The 17,759-nt window shown below is 41.5% G+C and overlaps 1 protein-coding gene across 4 annotated transcripts in view; it reads right to left on the bottom strand.

Moving 5' to 3' along the window:
• NSMCE2 (NSE2/MMS21 homolog, SMC5-SMC6 complex SUMO ligase) overlaps positions 1 to 17,759 on the bottom strand; it is a 127,873-nt gene that overhangs the window by 68,468 nt on the left and 41,646 nt on the right. The window lies entirely within an intron of this gene.

Genomic DNA, 17,759 nt, shown 5'->3' with positions numbered 1-17,759 from the left:
TGTCCACCATAAATTCGTGAACATAATCTCAGTTCCTTTTGACTCCAGTTAGGTGTTCTGCTCTGAAACCATGAACTGCTGGTAATTATTTATCTGAGAAAAAGTAACTATGAAATGTAGACGCTACCTTCCAGTGTCATTTAACTCAGTTGCTGTATACAGAGTGTATCTTACAATAACAATAAGGACAACTGAACCTCTGTGGTCAAATTTACCTCTGTGAGTGGCAAAGGTCAACACAACCAGCACAGCACGGCACACGAATGTAGCAAAGAATACAACTCTGTTCCAGATGGTTGAAAAATAGATATCAAAAAAAAAAATAGAAACAACATTCTCTAGTGTTTGTGGTTTTTTTCTAATTCCCTTCTCATCATTTTTCAATCAACTTTTTCAGAGGCTTATAACCTATATGATGGTTGGTGTAATAACAGCAGAATATGCAGTACAGATAGCTAATACAAAAGGAAACCACCTCAATTTATTTATGCTATGAGAACGACAAGCATTAAGCCATACGGTTAGGCAAAAAGACCACTACTTTAAAAGCACTTGCTTACAGTAATTGCCTCTGGAATAAGTGAAAAATTTGATTTCAAATAATAACGGAAGTCACCACGTAGGCAATACAGAGCTACTCCAAGAATGTAAAAAGTACTTTGGGATCTCCCTAAAAACCAATAATTAGAGTTTTCCCTTCTGTTTCTCAAGCCAGTATCAAATTTGAGGGCACTGTACCTTTGCTAAGTCTTCATAAGAACTATAGCGGTGGGCTGGGGACCACACTATGCATTGATGGCCAGCAACAGTACAGCCTCTGAAAGAAGGCAGCATCTGTCAAATCTGTAATCATAAACATTTTCTGAAGCAAAGATTATTTCTACTCCAGTCTATATAAAGCATAGGGCAAAAGATATCCATCTGAAACAAGGAGGTAACACCATTTGTGCTCCTCTCCAGTTGCACACCTTAAATCCTGCCCCTCACCACGCAGCCAGCACAGAGCCCTGAGCTCTGAGAGCACTGAGGACCCCTTCATTAAATTGATCACACGTTCCAGCATTCACAGAGAGGCAGGAAATCCTATGGGACACATTTTATTTCAGGACTTCCACAGAACTAGTATTATTTCTTTCAAGCGCAAAGTTAGTTTGGCACATTTATGTTAGGTAGGTGCAAGTTACGGCAAGAAAAAAAAATAAGAAAAAAACACACAGTCAGGTGACAGTTTGCAGTTTTCAAAGGCACTTGGAGATAAAAGATCACCAACCACAACACCCAGCTGCAAATGGGACAGACATTGTACAGTAAGCACTAAGGAAGACCAGCAGCATCATCCCAGGTGCTCAGACTGCTGCATAAAAGCAGGCAGCAGCATACAGTACTCATCGTCTGACACTTGACAAAGGCAGCAAAGAAAAACAGCCATCCTATGCCTCGGGCAATGGGGCAATCATATGCACTCAAATGATCTGTCTGTCCCAGCATCTCTGCAAAAGAGAACCCATCGTAATCAAAACCAACATTGTTCTGCACTCAACTGCAGCAGAAACTTGGCTGACAGCTGTATTCAAGCACAGAAAGCATTTACTACATCAAAATACATTTTAAATCTAACACATCGTAAAATAATAATTTGATTTGGACAACACATAGTGCAGACATGCTTCTTTTTGGGACAGCTCTGTCAGGCTGTTGGTACAGACGTTCTCTCCCTACCATGAGGAACCATAACTTACACCATTATGTCAGCAGAAAGGACAGATGTTTGAGAAGCTGCACTGTATGCATACAAAGAAACTTTGGCCCTGCTGCTGTGGAGCTACAAGAAGTCATGTGCAGGCATTTACGCTACCTTCAAGGGAACCAGTGGCTGCACACCTACAGTCACACAGCTCGCTGCCAGATAGACACCTACCAAGGTAAAAGCTAGCGTGCCACGTTCTAAAGGCAACATGAACAGATCCCCAGTTGCCAAGGAAAAGCTGTCATTTATACCAGTTGTGCTCCCAGCAGCAACACATGAAGCAGTAAAGACAGTCCAGCAATGCAGCATGCATGACATAGGCTCAGACAACCACATAATGTAGAAATGCAGTCAGATGAGAGAGATGGTCAAAGAATGCTCCTTCCTGTAGTTTAACTTATTTCACATGTTTACAAGACTGAATTCAGTTTCTGTTCACCTCCAGATGATTGCTTTTATTAAGATGATTAACAGGGACACCATCCCTGACCACACTCAATACTGTATTGTCACATGCTATTACTAAAATGCCAGGTAGACCTTCTGGAAGGTCAACATGTCATAGGTGAATAATAAAGCATGTCCGCCCACTGTAATAACAAGTAAGTACGTTTGGTGTGCATAAGCAATTTCTCTTTGGTGCTCCACGTCCTATTCTATGAACAGGTTTAAGAATGGTCTAATGCAACAATACATGACAACAAAATAAAAAAAAAAATAACTTGACATCAATCCTAGCTCCTCAGAGTGGGGCAGAATTGCAACATCTTACACACTGCATCAGCACACCACACTTACAGGTACATTCCAGTTTTCTTTAGTTCTCACCACCCACTACCTACCAGATTCATGACAGATGTAGTGATGAGATCAGCAAAACAAAATGAAGGAGGCCAATATAAACACAGGATATGGCTACGGGACAGGGGAGAATTATCAGTATTCAAGGTAACAAGCTGGGATCATACTTCCTAATTTCAGGATCCTATCTCTCTAGATGCTCACTTGCAAACCTGAAGCCACTGGTATGTTCAATTTGTCAGTAAAAATTACTTCACATGGGAACCATGAAAGACATGTTAAGCAAACGGCTGTTCATTTAGTAGCACTGTCAGCCAAAACCAGCATGCTAAGGAACACCTTGCAGTCATTAGTCAATCCATTGAGAGTTACATTGATTTTGAAATGGGGTGGAGGCATACACACCCTACAAAGCATCCTGGAAATGACATATAACTATGAACTGGGAGTGTTCAGGACATATGGTGAAAAGAAGTATCAGTCACAACAGCTTGTTTACAGCAATAGAAAAAGCAAAAGCATCTGCTATGACAGTCCCAAAGCAACAATGAACCAGACAAATATTTACATGGAAGCTCAGCAATAAGGAGAACAGACATGTTACGTATGATTATTAATGGTCCACCATACATGATCTAACAGCAGTTCTGATAGGAGAACATATTTAGAAATACACTCCCCCAAAATACACTGTTTAGGGAAACATAGCTGTGGCTTATTTATCAAAAGATATATTTGCTCATGGAAAGAGGTTAGCGTGTTTGATGGGCAATGCTTATGAAGTGAGCCAGTTCATAGCAGCTCTTCTATCAACATACATCCATAAGAATGAGCCTTGTTTTTGTAGATTCTTTCACCGGTACAATATGTGCATTAAATACATAAACAGTTAAGACTGCCTCCAAAAATCCATTGGCCAATCCAGTGGCTTTTGCAAGACCAGCTTGCACAAGCCTAAGAAACCTGTAAACTCCGGGAATTCTAAGAGCCAGCCTGGAGAATTTTTATTCCATCCATTAGCATCACCAAAAAGGAAAGGAATTCTTCTGTTCCAGATCAGTCCCAGAGCCAGTTAGGTCAAAGATACCACTGAATAAAAATGGACCAGCTTGCAGTATTAATCTACGAACAATAAGGGATCAGTACCTAAAAAGGCACTAATTAGCAAAACTGCATGCAGCATTGCAGCATTTAGTAATTTGTCCTTCCCATTGTTACATCTCAAAGCATTTTGCAACTATTAAAGAATTTAGCTTCAAACGTCCATTGTGACATACACACTATCAGTTGTATTTTACAAGTAGCAAGACCATGGCACAAAGTGATGAATAGCTTGGCCTAAGGTTGCATAAGGAGACTGTGGCAGAACCAAGAATAAACAAACCCCAGTCCTCTACTTTGAGCACAAAGCCATCCTTCTACCTTCTCCTTTAGTTGAGGGAAAGCTCAAAATAACATTTGCATTTGCTTCGCTCTGTGAATAACCTTAAAACAGCTTGTGGCTGCTTGGCAAACTTTGCGACAAAAGGGTGGCATTCCGTGTACCACAAAAATGCTCCACCGGACTTGTACTGCATTGGTTCAGCATGTGACGCTCCATGGTTATCTCCTAGCCTTTTCTTCTCTCTTTAGCCCTTCTCTCTAAGTCCTTTAGCTCCGTGTCTTAAATCTCATCAAAGCTCTTACGTACTCTTCATTAGGGTCATTGTTTATGTCCCTTAGTTTTGGGGAATTTGCCATTGCATCCTTTTTATTTCATTGAAATTTCTTGCCACACCTGAACCATGGTGACATTTCCTGTCCAATGATGCTATCTTTTCAAAGAATTCCAAATTCTCTCCTTAATCTTTCAAACCATGTATTATTTGTTCCCTGTAATTTAATCCCATTTAGATATGGACTTTTAAAGTTTAAGTTATGGATATTATTGACACTTGGTATTTATGAGGCTAAGAAACAATCCTGTTTGCCAATGACCTTTTTAATGACCAAGTCAGTTGACATGGCAGAATTTCTTCATTTTCCAGATTCTTTGTTGTTTCACTTATGAAAGGGAGGGTGATTACTCACAGCGTGCTAAGAAGCTCTGAGGTTACCTAGATGTTTATATCCATTTGAGACGACCCAAAAAAGGATAGGTTAACAGCCTCCAACTAACTCTAAACTCTCAGTAATTTAGACTGAATTTACACCACAGCCATGTGTTTATGCATAAGCTTATGGAACACTGATAGCAGTTGTGACTTCTGAATAAAAAATATAAGTGACTCATGGTTCCTGTTGGGAGAGAATGTCTTACCGCTGTGAATTAGATATCGTACTGGAACTCAATCAATGTTTTTTCATATAGATGTCTTCAGGTAGTTCAGGACTTTGTGTGACCAGCCTACGACACCCTTCTAAGAGCCAGTTTTGAGAACTTGGGTATTTCATACTTTCTGAATTGGTATAGCTTCAAAAATGTCTGGATTCAGACATAAATTACTTATTTCATAGAACAAATGCCAAGAATCGGTTGGCTATGGAAGTATGGACATTGACAGAAAAGCCTTGCCAGATGCCACCATTAGATAAGAATAACCATTCTTCTATTATTTAGACCTGCTATGCAAAAGAATCAACCAAAAATGCATGGCACATTTCTTGTTTAACGATCCATGTGTCCTATTATTTCATCCTTACCTCAGTAAATAATTTATTATTACAAATATGCAGCCTTTCAACACACACATTTATTTTACCTCGGGGTAAGTCAAAGTTTGCTGTGATTATTTATTACAACCAATTTTTTTTCACTGAGAGGGAAAATAACATGGGAGCTAAGTAAATTTGTGGGTTGAGTCACCCCTACTCTTTGTGAATCATGTGAGAACCAACTCGAAGTGAGTCACCACTGTAACTGAATCAGGCTGCAAAATTTCAGCTTAACCTAAACAGTCATTTATTATTCTTCAATGGCTGGATTCAAATCCTTAGCAAACATCAGATCATTTGTTGATGCATAAATAAAACGCAGCTCTTGGAAACATCTGCAAGGGCAGTCAAAAAGGACATCATCATTCAGCAGCAGGATCAGCACTTGTTTGAACACGGCTCTGCCACAGTCAGGATCGCCTCAGGGCCCACATCTGATCCAGGAGATTCAACACCTCTGCACACCATGGCTGCAGGGCCGGGACTCTGGTTGAGCAACACCTTCACAGACAGTTGTGAAATGCCAAGAGAGGCATATTTATGAGGGTTGACCCATACTTATGACAAATAGTGCCTATGAAACCTGGCCAGCACAACAGAAAATGGCTGTCAGCGCAATTCAAATAGCCCCAAACTGCCAGAATAACAGTTTGAAGGGGAAGTAGAGTTACCAGGGTTCAAAAGCAGCATGCCAATATGGTGGCTGCAGCTAAAGTACATTCTCACCACAGTTCCTTTTCCCTACTACAAACACAGCTGGAGATGCTTAACCTTTATAAAGAAAGCAAGCACAAAGGCTGTAGGCTGATGCTGTGCTTATAGGGGTATATCCAAACCTCACTCCTCACAAGTCACCACATGTGAGAGCCATTTTGGTAAGGCTAAAAATGGACTTTGGCCCACTTTGTTTGCTTTCTTTCTCCTGTTTGGAAAGGAACTGGATATACAGAATGGGATTAAAGTGAGCACCAGATAAAGGAACAAAACTGCCAGGGCACAAATGCAAAGTTTTCACCCTGAGCAGCATCTCTTGGGGTTCTTCTGTCAGAAGTTTCACCTCAGGTAAAACTTTACTCTTCACATGTTTCAAGAGAAAAAAAATGCTCTGTTTCCCCCTGTTACCTGCTGTGGCAGAAACAGGCCTGTGAACATCCTTCCGTTTCTCTCCAAGACCCCCAGTGTCCTGCTTTGCAAAGTACAAAGGGGTGAAAAGAAGCAAGGAAAGGGGATCGCTTTTAAACATCAGTATTGAAACTATTTGTTACCGATACTGTAAAACTAGCTCGTAAAGACAGCAATAAATGTGAGCATTACAGATGAGGTTTTCCCAAGTCACTAACTTGAAGGAAGTTAGTAGATGTTTATCACGAAGAAGTCTGTCTTCATCTTGTTTCTCTCTAGTTTTTCAATATATGATGTATAAACACACAAAATATTCAAGAGTATTTATGAACACATAAATATTTTTGTTCAAGACAGTGTGGAACACTAACATAATTGTAATAACTCTTTCTTCACACCTAACGTTCTGCCACAAAAACAGTTTATATACAAGGTATAGCAGAGACACACAGCATCTTGTTCTAAGCAATTTTGCCTGAGCAAAGATTAGGGCCTTTAACAGCCAAAATAATTATATTTTTTAAAATGTTGCCTTTTTAACAGTATGGTAGAGACTGCGTGGCAGATGGTGCATCTCTTTTAGCAAGGTTGATTCAGCAAGTGCATCAGGCTGTTGAACCAGTTTACCAAGTTGCTGATTAATTCATATATTTAGAAAATACATTAACATGGATATTACCTTTTTTGTGTGTGCGTGTTTAATGTCCTGCTCAAACTGATGAGAATTTAGACATCGATTTCAGTGGGAGAAGAAAAAGGCCCTAAGGTGATTTCAGATTAACAACTTGTTTACTCTTGTATGGCTCCGCCTGGTTGACTGAGATCACTAAAATCCATGTTTTCCATAGTGTGAAAAGGACTAAATCCTAAAACAAGCACAATGCAGTGTTATCTTCATCAGCTCCTACAAAATCCTGTTGATTTACATCACCTGTGAAGCTGATCCTTGATTAAATACAAAGTGTGATTTAGCCTTTGGAGAACTGCATACATCATGTATTATTAAAATCAGTTGATTCTCTAGAGATGTTTCCCACATTCCCCAGGTATACCTGCAATGAAAGTCAAGCAGGTTTTTTCAATTTTTAATCGTTTTGAATCTTTTCTGTTCAAATGATTAAATTCTTGTCCCCCAGAAGTTTTTCACTGACAGCATTTCTTCTTCATACTCCACAAAACAGCAATGTGAGTCATGTTGTCATTTTTCATTAAGACTGAACGTAACCTTTAAACTTGTGGGAAACAGCAGTAAGATTTCTAAGTACAGACTCATGCTTTGCTTGAATTGACATTATTTGAAAAACATATATCCTGTCTGACACTTACTGCCTAGACTCACTGAATTAATATATCCATATTAATGTAAGGATCAAGATGGCAATAAATCCAGCAGAGCCAGCTCTACCTTTAACACTGACTTCAGCAATGGTGCAGAGCCACACTACCAAGAAAAAAAAAACTGTTGAGTGCAAACTAGAGTCTGTCCCTAGATTTACTTATGAGCGGATAGCACCTACCTTACATGTGCAATGGGGGCAAAAGAGGGTGCATCTTACTTATATGACAGTCCCAGTTTGTGCCCTCAAGCCAAATTGCCTTTCCTTTGCCTTTTATTGTGAATGCCTTAGAGATAAGTCTCTCCCTTAAGCCTTTCCACATATCACATTCTTCAATCATTAATAATGTTTTCCTACCTGGTTTCCTATTGGGACAGCCCTCCGTATAGTAATTAGCCACTAAATCCCAGGTCTTACTTCCATTATTATCCTTCTTGATTTACCAGTTCCAGCTGACAGCTTGCATCTCTTTCCTTGTCTTAGCAAACACCATGGGCTTTCCTAGTACATGCATGAGTGACAGGTTGCACAGGACACTCCAGAATGCTAAGATACTCTTTTTGCTATACAGGTGTCCCCAGTTCCTATAGGCTTCCTGAAGGCCACGTAACACTGAACAGATAATGATCTTTTTTGAACTGCAATTCTTTTACTTCCTTCTGCTTACAGATCACAGAATCGTAGGGGCTGGAAGGGACCTCAAGAGATCATCGAGTCCAAACCCACTGCTAGAGCAGGTACCCTACTGTGCAGGTCGCACAGGTAGGCATCCAGATGAGTCGTGAAAATCTCCATAGAAGACTCCACAACCTCTCTGGGAAACCTGTTCCAGTGCTCCATCACCCTTACCATAACAAAGTTCTTTCACATGTTAGTACGGAACTTCCTGTGTTCACGTTTTAGGCCGTTACTACTTGTTCTATCGCTACACACCACCAAGAAGAGCCTCATCCATTTGCCTCCCACCTTCTTTTAAATATTTATAAACATTTATCAGATCCCCTTTCAGTCTTCTTTTCCCCAGGCTGAACAGACCCAGGTTACTCAGCCTTTCCTCATATGGGAGATACTCCAGGCCCTTTATCATCTTTGTGGCCCTCTGCTGGACTCCTTCTAGGAGATGCCTGTCTTTTTTGAACTGAGGAGCCAAGACTTGGATACAGTATTCTAAATGTGGTCTCACCATGGGAGAGTAGAAATCAGACAAGTGTGTGACATCTTGCATACTTACATCTGCAAAATGTGACAGCATGGCGGGGAGAAACAGGAAAAGAATGATTCCTCAACTACTGCTACACAGCTGAAGGAGATGGTTCTACCTGAGAGTATGCCTGCGTGGCAACAGGAAAAAAGGGAGCACAAAACAAAAGAACTGCTACATGGATGTACACGTCACATAGAAGCTCTGATGCTTACCATAAGATTTAAAAGCATAAAAAAGAAGTTATTTTCTTCCAGACATATCACTCTATGCATGCAAGTATTTCCTTTCTGTTACCTTTGAACTCAATAGACGTATTTTTTATTCTTTCAGCTTCTGCAATGCTATCAAATTTGTCTCCCCAGATTCTCCCAGGCTGCCAGCACAAACCCTATGCCAGTGACCTCTCTTGATCACACCTATCCTGTCATTCCAAATTCTTCCCTGAATTTACAGTCCAAGCTCTTGTATGTAATACTGGGTTTTGAACTTATCCTTCTCGTCTTCTTACCGTGCTTTTCCTTTTTTGCGTGCCTTTTGAAGATCTCATCACTACTCATCACAATTTCTTAGTACTGTACTTTCCCATTTGTATCTATCAAACTCACTTTTCCTTCATTTCTCTGATTCACTCACTGTATATCACATGCTAAACTGATTCCTCTCTTATTACTAGCCCTAATTACAGGATGCCTCCATCCTTCCTTTTTACATTACATTCTCACCAAACACCAGTTCCTGAGTCACTGGCAAAGCAGCCAGGGAGCAGAGGGAGTAAGTGTGTGCCTCTCCGTCACGCAGGGCTCACCAGCCTCACCAATAGTTTATACTGATCCTGGGACACGTCACGTTATGTGCTCTCCCAAGTGCTCCCACAGTTATCTGAGAGTCTTCTGTCTTGGAAGCACTACTGCTGCACGCTTCCATCAGTGGTCAGTGACCTTCTTAAGTCATCTCACTACATACTGAAAATACACCATAGAAAGTGAAACAGTATGACTTATCCTAAATAACTAATCTTATATAACTGCATCTCACTTTTCAATGGGGGTTTGAAAATACTTAAAATTCAACTTGAAAATAGTTATTCACAATAGATGAGCTTTCATCCAGAACTCAGCCAATCACTTGCAATTTTGGACAGTTCCAACAGATTAACTTGACATTTCAAACTGTTATCAATTCACATCATGGTTGTGCCTCTTGGTTTCTGTCTTCCGCCATGCAATAAACAGTCTCGTGATAATATTACTTGCTTCATGAGTTTCTCATCTCCACTAACCTTTCCAACATATTCTCTTGTCCAAGGAATCTTAGTTTTGACAGCAGGCACTGTTCATCTCTACAAAATAAAGGGCAGTTGATACTTGCCATTGTTTTTTAAGTTCTTGACAGACTCCTGTGATAAGGAATGAGGAATCTCATCTTGTTATGTAAGATACTATTTGCAAAAGAGCCCAAGAACAGGACACACGACTCCCTGAGGAAGTTGTGGATTACAATCAGTAAACAGATAGATTAGCTGGTCAGTCATTCCATTGTTCACATGAAGAGAGAATGAGACATGTCTACTGTGACATGTCAGTAACAGAACTGAAAAGAATACTCAACTCACCAGCAGAAGAAAAAAAAAATGTTTTTTGCAGTCACTAACTCAAAATGGAATAATTACAAATCCCACTTCAGAAGGTACTGCTTTGAAGTGGAACTGCAGATCTCTATTTGCATATTAGGAATGCTTGTGTAGATTTCCATGCTCAATCTGGGAATGAGACTGCAGATGAGGATGACAAGGCTCTGAATTAGGACAAATCAAATGGATGCAGACTCATGAAATCCTGCAGAGATAATTATAAGTCTCTCAAGATGATGTAATTAGTACATCAGCATGGTTTCCTCCTTTGGCAGTAAATACATTTTAACAATGTGTAAAGCCTTTATGTCTAATATATCAGCTCTTGTAAAAGTCTTTTGTGCCCTCCTGTTTGGTCTGTCAGCATCATTATAAACTCCTGCTTTATGGCAGATAACTAGATTCACAAAATGACTAAGTTGTAGCAGAAACGCAAATTTGCAGCGCTTAAGCTTTAAACATCATGACATCTAATGAGATCCCCTCCCTAAATTAAACACTTGGAATTTTTAAAAAATAGATGAAGAAAGATAAGTGTCAAAAAGCAGCAATCAGAAAAGTCATCTATCTAAGCAATAAGTTGTCTAAGCGACTCAGTAGGACAGAGAGTCCTGTTCCTTTAATGGGGATGGGTGCCTCCACCACAAACCCTTTCCTTGAGTCAGATGCTTAAGCCAGCCAAATCCTTCCTCACAAACAACGATGAGAAAGACCCACATGCTATCAGATTTAATATCTAAGTGGTTAAAACAGTCATCAGTAAGGTAAGTGACCCGTTTTCAAATCTTTGCTCATCCCATATGAGTTGTCCTAGCCCATAGGCTATTAGGTATTCAGGGGTAAGACATCTCGATCTCTCCTGTTTGAAGTCGTTCCACTTTCTATAACTAATTAAAAGGTAATTGGAGCAAGTACTTGAACCTGACTCTCCCACATCCCAGGTTATTGCCTAACTATTCCGCTGAAGAATCACTCTCTCATTTTGCTTCTAAAAGGTTCTTAAATCACGTAAGCACTTCTGAAAACTCTATTCTCAGTATTTTACATACAAAGATTCACAGAACACGGTCACATTCGTTTCAGAGTTCCTACTACACATATCTCCAATTCTTCTAACACGCAGTACCAGCTCACTTGTTCCACGGTGAAAGCCAGGTGGCTTTTGTTTGTCAGTTGTTGGGGGAAGGAGGGATGCTACTTCAAATATTTTGTCATAATGTAATCCATTTTTGCAAGTACAAAACCAGCTTTTCCTGCGGGTGTTGATTTCTTGCTTGGAGAAGGCAATGAGAAACCTCCAACAGTATTCATAGATAGCAGAATAAAGGAGCCTTGGTCTTTCACAATGATTGATAATCACTCTTTGGATTCTAAAAATACAGTATGGGCTTCAGACGGACCTGATGTGATGAACAGATCTCTGCTCTAAAGAGCTCACAAAGTAAATGATGGACCTGGCAGACAAGCAACAATGCAATATAAACCACACATCAGGAAAAACACAGATTACAAATCCAGGATAACGAAGCACAAGTGAAAGCTTGTAAGGTATTTCAAAATAATGCCAGCCTGGCGTAACAGGTGTTTGCTCAAGGACTAAAAGGGCATAAAGAGCTGATATAAGAAAGATTGCTGACTAGGGAAGAAATATTTCAAGAAGTTCACATGACAGAGGAATTCAAGGAAGGCTGTTCAACTGAGCGTCGCATGCAATAAATGTGAACAGTTATCCAGTACAAATCTTTTTTTATTATTATTACTTTGGGTTACATGTCCTATATGAGAGTTCAACAAAATAAAACACAGCAAAAAAAAACACCAGAAAAAACATAGCACTCAACTCAGCAAGAAGGCAGGGAACACTGATGTAACTGTTCTGTTTATGACACTGGCAAAACCTTCCGCATGAACAAAATCCTAGTTTCAGAATGTGAATTAACAGCAGTTTGAGAAGAGAGAAGGGAAAATTTTAGAAGTGTTGGGTGAGCAGCGGCCTAGGAAAACTTAAGAGCCCAACAGAGAATTGTGAAATGTTACATGTGACAACGCTACACAGCAAGAGGGGAAGATCTGATTCAAAAAAACAAAATGTTGGCTGTGCAAAAACATACTGGCTCATTTATGGTTTACAGAAATGTTTTTGCGATACACCACTCTCAGAGCCTTCAGCTTACATACAGGAGCTCTTTGCCATAGCAGAGGGTTGCGGTGACATAATGCCAGCACAAACCAATCCCCGGAACAAAAGGTTAAAGTCTTTTACAATATTTAATTTCTGTAGAGATTTAAGCATTTAAATCCGCTATTACAAAACAAAATGACTCAGTATAGATGTAATACAGATGTACCAAAATGCATTAGTCATTCATTAAAACAGGCACCGAGGATTTACTAAAAATACTTCACAGAAGAAAAATAACATATATTTACTTTATTGAATGGTTGTTGTGGAAAGCACAGAAAACCAAATCCTGCATAAATCAACAATCTTAAATAATTTGTCTATCCCTAAACTAGGACTGCTAATCCCATTCATACAGCACCAGAATTAACTCACCCCCAGATCCCAGCCCTGGCTGTGAACAGCAGTGCAAGAAGCAGCAACACATGACAGAACCAGAGATCACAAGGCAGGGCACACGGAAGAACAAAAGAACCTCTGGCAGTGTGAGCAGCTTGCTGCCAGGTGAGAGTCTCAGGAGGGGCAGAGCTCACCTGCATCAGCTTCCTGCTCACCTGGGGAACCCCAACAGCAAGGAGCCTGCCATTGGGACATGAATATAGAAACAAAGCAGTTGAAACAGCAGTCGGACTGCAGGGGGCATAAAGAAATCTCAGAGATGCCACTGCTGCATCAGGGTTGATGCACAGGAGAACAATAGATTCAAAGAAGTTTCTCCAAGGAACCAGACCAGGTTCAGGCCAGCAGGGCGAGAAGGAAGTTATGACCAAAGGAAGAGGATACAAACTTGCAGAGAGTAGAAGCTGGATGCCAGTGACTTCAGGTAACAGGAATAAAGCTCTGTTTCCTTCACCAGCCGTGCCTAGCTAACAATTTGGAAAAGCAGTGGGTGTTCTGGGAGCAAATACTGAGTGGGTAGCTCAAGTCTTTGGATTATTATCAGCACTGAGAAGCAGCCGTGTTAGTGACTGTTGATGATCCCCCACGTGAGGTAGATGAATTCAGCCCTGTTATCCAGGCAGGTGTGCTCCTCACCCAGAGCCAAGGTCACTGACAGTGCAGAGAGACTGCCACCACTTATCCAGCCTCCCAGATTCTGCCGCTTGCTGCTAATCCTTGTAGAACAGAAGTAACACAGCCAAGGGAAATCCCAAGCAGCTCAAATGAAGCACAGAGATCTGAGCAAACATGGGATGGCAGAAATCCCAGCCCTGCTCTCTTCAACTCTTCTAGTCAAGGGAGAAGTTTGGCTAGCAGACTGATGCCATGAAGGACTGCTATGAAGACAGGGAAGCCACCTGACAAAGAGAAAAACACCTCTGTGAAGAAATCTGCTCACCTAGTGGAGATGGCTTTAAATTAAATTCACTGAGGGATGGGTACTTATGCCCAGAGGTAAGGAGAGGGTGCATATGGAACAGAAAGAATGTGTGAGAAAAGCCTAGAAGGGAAAGTTACACATTCCTATTTGGAAGGGAGGGTGTGCGGATCCTTACCTCCAGTATCTGAATACAAATGCACAGAACTTGGGCAAGCATTTGGAAACTAATGCACCACGCTTGGGCAATGAACAAGAAGAACGGGAAGTCCATGCACAGTAAGAGAGTTATAATTGTGATCAGGATCACAAAGATTAAATGGGATACCATCCATGACTGGAAAAGTGACATAAAGACTGTTCAAGAAGAACAAGTCATGAAGAAGGGCAGCTGCACTTTCTTACAGAGTATGTTATTGTCCATGTCGAGTTTCGGTGTAAAACAGATAGATCCACCAGAAATCTTATGATCAAAAGCAAAGGCAAGAGCAATGCTGGTCACATGGAAGTGGGGGCCTTTTACAGATCACCTGACCAGTGGGAAGAAGTAGATAATCTAAAATGACAGACTTATTGGCCCTGGTACTCCCTGGGGATTTCAACCATGTGAGCACTGTGGCATTGTGCCAGCAATCCAGGGTGTTTCCAGACTGCGTTGATGATAACTTTTCAATACAGCTGCTAGAGAGACCAAGCAAGGGCAATACTCAACCTATGAGCATAAACAGGGAAGAACAAGTGGGAAATGTGGCCACAGATTAGCTTGGGAGCAGTGACCACACACTGATTGCACTCAGGATCCAGAAAAAGATTGAGAAGGTAAGCAGAAGGTGTAGGATTCAGGACTTGAAGCAACTGAACCTAACAATTGTTAGGAGTCATTTAGCTGAAACTCCTGGGAAACTGACACAAAAGATGCCTACAATAGATGCTGAATTTTTACAGAAAACCTACTGATAAATCAGGAACAAATCATCCTGTTGTAAAAGAAGACCAGACGTTTCAGAAGAAGGCCCACTTGAATAGGCAACGAGCTCCTTGAAATGAAATGCAAAAGAACAGGCAACAAAAAGGGAACACAAAAGCAGTGCTTTGATGCTTAGGGACAAAATCAGGAAACCCAAAGCATGTTTATAGTTAAAACAAGAGATGGCAGCAAGAAGGAATTCTGTAAGGTCAGATGAAATGTGGGGATGTTAAAGAATGAGGGACACAGACTAGTGATTGTTGAGATGGAAAAGGATGAAGTACTCATCATATTTTTGCTGAAATTGTCACAGGCAATGATTACTCCTAGATTTCCAGCTCTACCAAGATTGGTTGGGAAGGAGCAGCTTATGGAAGAAAAGTTAGGAATGAGTTGAACAGCTAAATGTATTCAAATCCATTCTGCCAGACAAGAACCATCTGAAATTGCCGAATGTTTGGCACCAAGTTTGGAAAAAACCTCCAACAACACCTAGTCCAACCGTCTACCTACCACTCATGCTCCTTAGTGAAACATCTGAACAATTTGTGAACACCTCCAGGGATGATGACTTAACCATCTCTCTGGAAAGCCCATCCAAGCATCTGACCACTCTTTCAGAAAATAAATTTTTCCTAACATCTCACCTGAATGTCCCCTGGTGCAACTTGAGGCCATTCCCACTAGTCCTATCGTTGGTTATGTGACAGAAGAGGCCAACACCCACCTCGCCACAATCTCCTTTCAGGGAGCTGTAGACAGCAATAAGACCCCTCGCCAGCTTCGCTGCCCTTCTCTGGACACGCTCCAGGGTCTCAAAGTCTTTCTTGTACTGAGGTGCAGCCTCACCAGTGCTGAATACAGACGAATGATCACCTCCATGCTCCTGCTGGCAACACTTTCTGATACAAGCCAGGATGCCATTGGCCTTCTTGGCCCCCTGGGCATACCGCTGGCTCATGTTTAGCCAAGCATCAACTGGATCCATTTCTTCCACACAGTCTTCCAGCCAATCTGTCCCAAGCCTGTAGCGTTGCCTGAGGTTGTAGTGGACAAAGTGCAGGACCCAGCACTTGGTCTTGGTCAACTTCATCCCACTGGCCTCAGCCCAGCTATCCAGCCTGTCCAGATCCCTCCACAGGACCATCCTACCCTCACACAGATCAACACTTCCTCCCAGCTTGGTGTCATCTGCAAACATACTGAGGGTGCACTCAATCCCCTCATACAAGTTATCAATAAAGATGTTAAACAGGTCAGGCCCCAATACCAACCCCTGGGGACATCACTTGTGCTCAGTCACCAGCTGGTTTTAACTCCATTTACCATCACTCCCTGGGCCCGGCCCTCCAGCCAGTTCTTTACCCAGCAAAGAGTGTACCTGTCCAAGCCATGGGCTGCTACCTTCTCTAAGAGAATACTGTGGGAGAACTGGCTGATGTGACTCCAAGATGCCTTGTCTGTCACCTACAAAAAACATAACTACCAGGTCAGGTCCATGACAACAGGAGAAAAGCAAGTGCTATCTCTGCCTTTAAAAAAGGCATGAGAAAGGACTCAGGCAACTACAAGCTGGTTAGCCTCACCTCAGTCCCTGAAATGATTATGTACCACATCCTTTTGGAATGCACTTCCAAACATGGAGAGAACAAAAAGTCAATCAGTATTAATCAAGATGGACTTAAAAAGGGAAGATCATGCTTGATCTACCTGACTGCTCTACATGATGAAATGACCTGCTAGGCAGACATGGGGAAGAGTGGTGAACATAATCAAATGGTCTGGTCAGTAGATTGAACATCACTATGATTGCTGTGTTCAGCGGGTAACACTGATAGTAAATCTTAGTTTGACATCTAACTGGCAGACAGCACCTAGCAAAACATGTTACTGCAGAAACAAAGAACAGAATCATAGAATCACATAATCAACAAGGTTGGAAAAAACCTCCAAGACCATCTAGTCCAACCATCCACCTACTGCCAACATTTCCTCACTAAACTATGTTCACCAGTACAACATCTAAATGTTTCACGAACACTTCCAGGGATGATGACTCAACCATCTCCTTGGGCAGCCTGTTCCAGTGCCGGACCGCTCTTTCAGAGAAGAAATTGTTCCTAACATCCAACCTGAACCTCCCCTGGCACAACTTGAGGCCATTTCTGCTAGTCCTATTGCTAGTTATGCAACAGAAGAGGCTGACCCCCACCTCACCACAACCTCCTTTCAGGGAGTTGTAGAGAGTGATACGGTCTCCCCTGAGCCTCCTCTTCCATGACTGAACAATACCAGTTTTCTCAGCCACACCCTGGGCCCAGCCCTCCAGACTGTCCTTTACACAGCAAAGAGTGTACCCGTCCAAGTCACAGGCTGTCAGCTTCCCCAGGAGAATACTGTGGGAGACAGTGTCAAAGGCTTTGCTGAAGTCTAGGTAGACTACATCAACAGTCTTTCCTTCATCCACCTGGATGGTCACTTGATCATAGAAGAAGAGGAAATTGGTCAAGCAGGATCATACTGACCCGTACTGGCTGAGCCTGATTCCCTGGTTGTCCTGCACATGCCATCTGATCTCACTCAAGATGATCTGTTCCAGAACTTTCCCTGGCACCAAGGTCAGGCTGATGTGGAGAAAATGGAGTTTGTGGGGAGGCAAAAGCTACTTGCAAAAGAGTCACAAAATGGTGGACCCAAGCTTTCCTCAGCAAATGAAAATGTGTAAAAGCACACATTTTTTCTGACAATGCTATCAAT

Source organism: Numida meleagris, chromosome 2 (assembly GCF_002078875.1).
Source record: "Numida meleagris isolate 19003 breed g44 Domestic line chromosome 2, NumMel1.0, whole genome shotgun sequence".
Classification (NCBI taxonomy): Eukaryota; Metazoa; Chordata; class Aves; order Galliformes; family Numididae; genus Numida; species Numida meleagris.
The sequence above is the reverse complement of the archived record's forward strand: the minus strand, read 5'-3'. Positions and strand labels throughout refer to the sequence as shown.